We start from the raw sequence: 7,379 nt of genomic DNA on the forward strand, positions 1-7,379 counted from the left end.
TCTTCTTAAGAAGCCAATAGACACAGTTAGAACCTCAATAGAGTTGAAGAACAATCTATGCAAAGGGAACAAGAGAAGAGTTTTTCTTTAAGTAACTGTAATAAGATGGCGATATGAAAATAGATCTCAATATGAAAATAGTAATTGTCAAGGTTAAACAGTCATGTTAATAATAACCTTTACTTTTTCCATAATGATAGGTGTGTACTAAATATACACACCTAATGGTCACTAGCACGTCTAGTGATCATTAACTCCACCTCTGTCTGTCTCTCTCTCTCACACACACACTCAATCATTACACACACTCTCTTTTGGTGTTTTTATTTACTAGCACACACAAACACTCTCTCACATTGATGGTCGTTACACACACACTCTCTCTTTCTCTCTCCCTCTCTTGCAACAAAAAAAGGACACCTCTAATTAGGAACTGTAGTCCCCCTCTGCACTAAATATTCACAGTAATGGCCACAAACACATCTGATGGTCATTAACTCCACCTCTCTCTCTCTCTCTCAATGACAATCATTACACATACTCTCTCTTCTAGTGTTATTTATTTACTAACACACAAATACTCTCTCACACTAATGGTCCTTTCACACACGCACGGGCACACACACTCTCTCTCACATGATAGAGAAGAAGACACCTCTAAATAGAATATGCGGTCTCTCTCTCTCTCTCTCTCTCTCTCTCTCTCTCTCTCTCTCTCTCTCTCTCTCCCCCCCCCCCCCCAAACAAGCAAGCAGAAGGAGGACCAAAACAACCTTGCACAGAGGAGAAGGCGGACCGATCAAGCAAGCGAGAGCAAGTTTTTTGTGTGTCAATATGGGTGCGTTTCAAAACGCAGGTACAACAGGGGTGTTGCTTCTGTGAGTCGACTATGAAGAGCCAGAGGCTTGTAGCTTGCATCGATCAAAGCCACAAGGTAGGTGCTTCTCCTCTCTTGGGTGTGTTTGAGGTTAGAGTGTGTGTTTCAGCTACATTTTAAAACGCACTCTCAGTCATGTTGGGGCTTCCACAAGGCTTGCTCTGGCTCCAACAAGGTTTACTAGTGCATTTTAAAACGCAATTCATAACCACACAGTGGGCAATCAGAGAGTGTTGATGTGCCTTCTGCAGCTTGCAAAGTAGGGGATTTGCGAGTGATGCAAGGCCAGTAAGGTGGCCCTCTAAACTTTGCAAGAGGTAGTCTGTGTAGGTGGGAGAGAAGTATGAAGACTTGCTCAAGAAAGCTCCGTATGTATGGCCTGTTTCAAGTGCGTTTCAAAACGCAATCGTAGTCACAATGGGGCTTCCTCTTCGAGTCCTGCAAGGCGGCCCTCTAACAGCTCTAATAGCCACCAATGCTTTTCAAGAAGTATGAAGTTTGCTCAAGAAAGCTCCGCTGTACAAAGATGTGCTTCTCTCTGGCACTTATGATGTGCTATTATGATGGCCAATTCCTGCTATTATGATGGCCAATTCGACTCACAGAAGCACATCATGGTTCAAAGGGCACCCAATGGCGCTACAACGAGTTTCTGAATGCTGTCAAGAAAGGCAAAGTGGAGAGGGTCCGCTTCAGCAAGGATGGTTCTACCCTGCAACTCACTGCTGTCGATGGCCATCGCGCCAGTGTCATGCTTACAAACGACATCTCTGTACCTGAGACTGGTGTTACGATTCAGGATGTAGCGGGTGCTAATCAAGCCAAACAGTTACCAATTTCTCTTCCCCTATCTGGGTACTGCATACTTTGTTGACAGGCCCATGGGTTGCTTTATGAATAGCCTGCTCCCCTGTGGTAAACTCAAGCAATACAACACGAAATCTATACACATTGCTTGTGATAGTATGGTGCTGAAGCTGATACTGTAGTGTGTTTTCAGCCATCAAAGACATACAAATCCTCACCAAGACCAGGTGTGAAATCCTGAAATCAAAAACCCTGACAGTCCATCCACTATCCAAGTCAATTTGAGCTCTTGATACGCCTATGTATGATGGGAGGTGCAACATAACTGTGATACTCCAAACTTTTGGTAGCTTCAGAAGCTATTTTTATCTGCATTTGCCGCAATAGAGCCCCTTCCCTGTTTGCTCCTCTACGCCTTCCATAAATTGCAAGAAGTTTTGGACTTTCTTGATAACCCTGACAAGTACACTGCCTTGGGTGAAAAAATTCCCAAGGGTTGCCTTTTGGTTGGGCCACTCTGTTGGCTATCAATGCTTTGTTGGCACATCGCTCTAGGTCGGGTCGCACTCCAGGTTATGTACATGAAAGGGTTGGTTCTGGGTTATGTTGAAGTTGCTGCCATGGAGCTCGAGCTTGTGTTGACATATAGTAGGAAATGGAACTGCAGAGGCCAGAGAATTGGGTGATTAAGTGGTGCGTTTTAAAACGCAGTTCTTGAGCTTGGATTGCAGTAACATGCGAAACCCGTAATGTAATGTCACATCTATTAAGGATTGCAACTTCTGCAGTATGACTAGATAGCTCATGATCTGTTACAAGTAGAGAAAAGGGCTGCGTTTTAAAACGCAGTGAGATTGGATGATGCTAATGTATGCAGAGCTATTGATGCCATTTTATGTGGAGCACAAAGTGTTGGATGATGCCATTGTATGCAGAGCAAACACAGTGAAATTGGATGATCCCATTGTATGCCATTGTAAGTAATGATATAGCCCAGATGATGCAAGCAAAAGTCATGATGCAAGCAAGTGAAGTTGCATGGATGTTACATGGACTGCACCTAGATTAGGGTGCATTTTAAAACACAGTAAAAAATGGATGAGGCTTTTGTCTATGATTGGGCAGACAATGTTTGAAGGCCAGTATAGTAATTAGACTTGCTCTTCAAACTAAAATGTTACATTTCAGCTATAGGACACTTGCCAAGTACTCCACGAATAGAGTTTGAGACATTATTTGCTTGGTTTAAGACATTATCTGCCATTATACTTGCAATGTTTGGCCATTTAATAATGGATTACTCTCTACAAGATCAGTGCTTTGTATTTTGTAATAGTGTTTTATACTTTGTTTGCATTTTGTAACAACGTTTTAAAACACTTGCATTTTTTAGCCAGAGTGAGATGAGACTTTTGTTTCTCGAATGTTGCAGGTCAAACGATCCAGTCTCTCACACATATCTACTTGTGTTGAGCATCTCAACAGAGATATTGCTGGTATTTTGAAAGGCCAATCTCAGGTACTCTTTGTGCATATTCAAGTAATACAAATAGATATATATTCAAGAGCTACACATGTACTGATTCTTTTATGTGGTATTTTAGTCATGTCTCCACGAAAGGCCAGAGGCAAAGGTCGTGCAAGATCATCCAAAGATAATTTAGCCACTCCACAAAAAAGAACTCGTGGATCATCCCTCTCTATAGTTCTAGAGGAGGGTACACCAACTATAGAAAGTGAAAATACTTCGAGTGTTGTAGTGGGGACTTCAGATCCTCAACTGCAAGAAGAAAGTGAAGAAGGAGATGACACAGTGGTGGAACAAGGGTCTCAACTGGTATAGGAGGAAGACGAGGAAGCAACAAGCCAGGTTTCCGATATTGATATGCAAATGGTAGGATGTGGAGATGTAATAAGTCAATGTAGACTTCTATCTCAAGAAGTTTGCCCTCATATCCCCTTGTGTCGTATGATTGCACATGCTATTGTTAGAGGGATTCGTACAGATATGTCCTCTTTAAAAAGTGCATTTCAATATGAGGGTTATTTACCAGAGAAGGGCTCATTTGTTGTGTCTGTATGTAAGTATAAAGGAGAAGAAACACTAGTGACCCCTGCCATAGTGTCAACTTGGTCTCCTCTATGGTATGAAGTGGATGCAGAATTTGAGAAGGAGGTCTTGGCAAAACCGGAGTTCAGGTTCTTGTCTGGTAAAATGTTTTACGTATGGGAAGGAAATCATCGGTTGATTGCTTGGATGGAGTTGATCTCACAAATGTACAAAGAGAATAGAGCTCGCCATGTCAGGGTTGTTTGTTCTGTTATTGATCCCACACGGATTTCAGAGATTGCTCTTCTCGCTAGACTCCAAAGAGTCAATATGTGAGTGTATCAATATTTGTTACAATGAATTGACGTCTATATTTTTATCTATAGAACTCAATCTTACAAATTTTCCTTTATTAGCATGAACGAGTATGCCATCGTGAAACCTAGCTTGCGGGATGTACTTTGGAACTGCAACAATATCTTCAAGTGTGACATCAATGCATTCTTGAGTGCCTTACCCCAGGATCAACTAAAACTGTTGGAGTCCTTGAGAGCAAAAGATAGCAGTGTCAAGGGAAAACAACAATGGTATCCACTGACAAGGGGGTACTTGGCAAGATTGGTATTTCAGGTAATACATGTCATGGTTGTTATTAAGAGGGATTATAATAGATAAGTTTCCTTTTTAGCGTAAAATTTAAAAGCTTCTCTTTTGTTGTGAAGGTTGAGTATACTTCAGAACTCAAAAAGGTTGAGGATTTGGTATTAAACACAGTCTCTATTGAGAACAGAGAGGAGACATTGAAAAAGGAACGTGCCAAGATACATAAAAGATTGGCAGACAAGATGGGCATGGTATGGCCCCTTTGCTTCTTAGTTTACTCCCCATTACAGTAAAATCTCTAAATATAGGTTTCTTATATACTTTGCAGGTTCTTAATGTGCTTGATCCCAAGCTAGGGGATCAATGGTTGGATAGAATATTTACACTGAAGTTTGATAGCCTAGACTCAGTGATTACTATTGCCAAGTTGAAATTCCTAGCAAATGCTGATATGAGGGAAGAAAAAAGATTGGTGATGCTCTCTCTCTTGGATGCAAACAAGAGATTAAAAGATATGTATGGTATGCCATCGTCGGATAATGAGTACAGATTGTAAGTGTCAATTTGAAAGCTTTTGTAGTCTTGATATTGCTAGTATCATGTGTATCTTGTGATACTAATAGATTTGATTTTTTTTATTAAGGTGGTTGACACAGGAGTGCTTTTTGGAAAAGGTTGAGGTGGAGGCTATTCAAGCATTGGAAGACTTGAAAAAAATGTGTGTTTTAGGTACACCATTGGATCTTCCACAGGATTACTTATTATAGGATTACATGGAGGGTGTGAAATTAGAGGCTAGAAAATATATGTTTGCTCACGTAAGAGCAAGAGAGCAAGCTATAGATGCATGAGGATCAAAGAAGGTGGAAGGTCCTCAGCGTCGAAAGAGAAATGAAATCATAATGTCTGCATATCGAGTTGTCTACAGGTAGATTTGTTGCCATAGTGAGCTTAACTTTAGTTGCTCTTTGTTTATTTTAATAGCTTGTGCTAATATGTCATGGAAAAGGTATCTACTTCATTTGATTGGAGAGAAGAAGATAGCCAGGGTTCCAGATCATTGCAAAGGATGGATTGACAGAGATAATGAGGAAGTATGCATGTATCCCAAGAGCATGCATAATCTCTCTGATTGGGAGATCGACCATTGCCCTTGGTGGGTGGATCTTGGAAGTGGATATGTTTTGGAAAGAGAGAGGGAATTGCACAAAGTGCATTCCAAAAAATCTATTGATACACCTCTTGGGGATCGATGCAATACACGGTCTAAAAAGGAGACAAAGAAAGAAAGTGACGGTAAGATTATATTTTGGGTGCAATGGTTGTGAAGTTTTTTTCCCTTGTTAAAATGCGAATCATTGCAAATGCTTTGTGCTGCAGCAATGCAAGAGAGAGAAGACAATAGTCTCAAACAACATGAAGTGGAGCAAAGGAGTAGCGTCCAAGGAGGTGGAATAGATTATATCATTAGAGATCGTAACACATGTTGCATCCAATTTATACTCATATATTCTTGTTTATTGGAGGGCAAAGGGTTGCCATCAAGGAGATCATTCCATTTGTATTTCTTCCTTGCCCATTAAATGATATGCATTCCAATAAAGATGATGACGTGATAAGTTATGGGTGCATGATGGGTGACTACATCTCTATGGGGCAAGATTTTATTGTAGGGAGAAAAAATGATGCTTACAAGACAATACATGAGTTCTTTTCTAGGCTTGCAAAACATGATATGACATATGTACGGAATGGGAAGCATGTGAAATGGGCTTGCGATGTTGTCTTCATTGACTTTCCTACTGGATGTTTGATTGATAAAGAAACCACCTTGCCTGCTTGGAATATGCTCACGGAGGCACACATTTGCCTAGGAATTACAGTTTCTGCTGCCTCTTTGGGAGATAGTGGATGGTTAGTTACTTGGATTACTTTGACAGGTATATTGTCATGGTCAATGTGTGTTGGCATAAGTACTTAACTAAACAAGAAAGTAAAGTTTTTCTTTGATAAAATAGGTGATGCATTATCTTGGCTTGAGAAGTACATACATGTGCTTGGTCTCAAAGTTGTCAGGCGAGTTTTTGTGCTTGACAAGCTTCCATATGGCTATGGGGAACAATGTGAACTTGAGGTGTCAGTAAGTGATCTTAAACTTTTGGTTTGTAATTCTTGCAGTGAACATATCTAACCTTTATGCTTTATGTAGAGCCGATCTTCTCTTTTGGTATTTGCTCATCGTAGTGGATGTCATCCACCCACCTTTCTTGGAGAGAGCAGCTCTCAATTCCGCAAGTTGCAAATTGATCCATCGAGTGACTGCTGGCCCCATTACCTTCCAGAGAGAAATAGATTGGCACGACCATATTCTTCGACTCTTTGGTGTGGAGGCCTTCAGAGATCACCTGTATTCTTGCTCTGTGTATTAGATCTTTTGTGTCCACCATCGGGATTGATTTTGGAGATGGGGTGTGGCACTGCACCTCTGATGCGTGCATGCCAAGCATCTTCTCGTCCATGTTTTTCATTTGATATATGTGAAGATATAGTCGATGTTGTGGTTCGACCTCTTGTAGAAGAAGTAGGTGCAAAGAGAGCATGCTTGGGTCTTGATGATGAGGAGCTAGAACTAGATGCCTACAAAGTGCAAGTTGTGTACAATCCCTATGATGATTAGTGAGCATTCAAACTTCTGATACTTTGGAAGCAACTTTTATTATTGTCACTTTTATCAGTAGAACTTATGTGTAGTTATGGTGAAACTAGTTATGAATCTTTGTTTTGAACTACACTTTACTTTTATTATACCATTAACTTTTCTTGCTCGCTTTTTTGGGCTCGCTCGGTTTTGTTCGCTCATTCAATTGACTGCCTCCTTGGGCTGCAATTGACTATGTATGGTTTAGCTTTTTTCACTAATCTATTTCAAAGAGCGATCTGAATAAAGCCTACAAAATATATCGGAAGGGGATTAGAACTTGGGGGGATATATGGGATCCTATTAACACAAAAGATTGGCTAAGCAATGTACAACTCACGACT

At 40.6% G+C, this 7,379-nt stretch overlaps 1 pseudogene; it reads left to right on the forward strand.

Annotated features, from left to right (window-relative positions):
- Positions 1 to 1,251: 1,251 nt before the first annotated feature.
- Positions 1,252 to 7,014, forward strand: LOC148009392 (uncharacterized; annotated as a pseudogene).
- Positions 7,015 to 7,379: the final 365 nt, after the last annotated feature.

Source organism: Lygodium microphyllum, unplaced genomic scaffold (assembly GCF_053477565.2).
Source record: "Lygodium microphyllum isolate KBCC unplaced genomic scaffold, Lygodium_microphyllum_v1.1.10 scaffold_31, whole genome shotgun sequence".
NCBI classification, from domain to species: domain Eukaryota; kingdom Viridiplantae; phylum Streptophyta; class Polypodiopsida; order Schizaeales; family Lygodiaceae; genus Lygodium; species Lygodium microphyllum.